The 1,484-nt window shown below is 52.5% G+C and overlaps 1 non-coding gene across 1 annotated transcript; it reads right to left on the reverse strand.

The window, feature by feature from the left end:
• Positions 1 to 279: 279 nt before the first annotated feature.
• Positions 280 to 364, reverse strand: TRNAR-UCG. The gene has a single exon. It is a non-coding gene; the product is annotated as a tRNA-Arg (tRNA).
• Between the last annotated feature and the right edge of the window lie 1,120 nt (positions 365 to 1,484).

The following is a 1,484-nucleotide window of genomic DNA, read 5'->3' on the forward strand; positions in this document are numbered from 1 at the left end:
TGTGACTGATGTATCTGCTGGAGATGCCCTCCTAATTCATGGACCTTGGGGAGGCAGGAAAACAGTGATCCATGAGCCATCATACGAGCGAGCTGGAAAGAGAAATGCATGCCTGAGTCCCTTCCATGCTGTTGGTTATTGAGACTTGGACAGTTTAAAAAAAAAATTTTTTTTTACATTTATTCATTTTTGAGAGATAGAGCACAAGTGGGGGAGGGGCAGGGAGAGAAGGAGACACAGACTCCGAAGCAGGCTCCAGGCTCCGAGCTGTCAGCACAGAGCCCGACGCGGGGCTCGAACCCACGAACCGCGAGATCGTGACCTGAGCCGAAGTCAGACGCTCAACCGACTGAGCCACCCAGGCGCCCCAAGACTTGGATGGTTTTTAAAAATGTGCTTAGGGGGCGCCTGGGTGGCGCAGTCGGTTAAGCGTCCGACTTCAGCCAGGTCACGATCTCGCGATCCGTGAGTTCGAGCCCCACGTCAGGCTCTGGGCTGATGGCTCAGAGACTGGAGACTGTTTCTGATTCTGTGTCTCCCTCTCTCTCTGCCCCTCCCCCGTTCATGCTCTGTCTCTCTCTGTCCCAAAAATAAATAAACGTTGAAAAAAAAAATTAAAAAAAAAAATGTGCTTAGAAAATTCTTGCTTCGAGTTAGAAGAGTGCGTGAAGGGCCAGAGACATAGGCACCCCTCCTCACTCCGGCTGGACCCTCTTCAGAGGCTCTGACTGCGACCGGGCGTGCGCCTTCCTCTCTGCTATGAGAAAGCAAGGATCATGGACAGTTGGCCTCCATGGCGGGGGCTGAGTCACTGCTCAATGGTCTGTTCTGAAGAACCCACTGGCCCACGTGAGCCCTGAGAAGGAGACCATTTACTGATCCACTCTGAGGGCAAATGTTTGAAACTACCAGGGGAATTGCCTAGACCCTGTCCGTGACCGCAGTGGAGTGCCCAACCGGTGATTTTCATCTCTTAAGCAACTCATTCATTTATTCCACAAACCTTTCACCGACCGCCTCCTTTCTGCCAGGCCCTGCGTGGACCAGAGCAGTCCTTTCCTTACGGAGCATAGGGTTTACCGGCAGAGAGCCAGTGAAATAATAATCCCCACAGTAAATCGATTAAGTCACTAATGTCCCCTTTGCCCTGGCCAGTCGCTATCCCCAGTGCTTTGTTATGGTGGCTCTTGGGTCATAACGGGCTAGGTCAGGCTAGCTGAGGCCGGGACCAGGAGTCCAGCTAGGCCACAGGTTCTAAATGGCAGAGAAGTCAAGCATGCAACTTCTTTTTTTTTTAATTTTTTTTCCCAACGTTTATTTATTTTTGGGACAGAAAGAGACAGAGCATGAACGGGGGAGGGGCAGAGAGAGAGGGAGACACAGAATCGGAAGCAGGCTCCAGGCTCTGAGCCATCAGCCCAGAGCCTGACGCGGGGCTCGAACTCACGGACCGGACCGCGAGATCGTGACCTGGCTGAAGTCGG

Source organism: Prionailurus bengalensis, chromosome A1 (assembly GCF_016509475.1).
Source record: "Prionailurus bengalensis isolate Pbe53 chromosome A1, Fcat_Pben_1.1_paternal_pri, whole genome shotgun sequence".
Taxonomy (NCBI): Eukaryota; Metazoa; Chordata; class Mammalia; order Carnivora; family Felidae; genus Prionailurus; species Prionailurus bengalensis.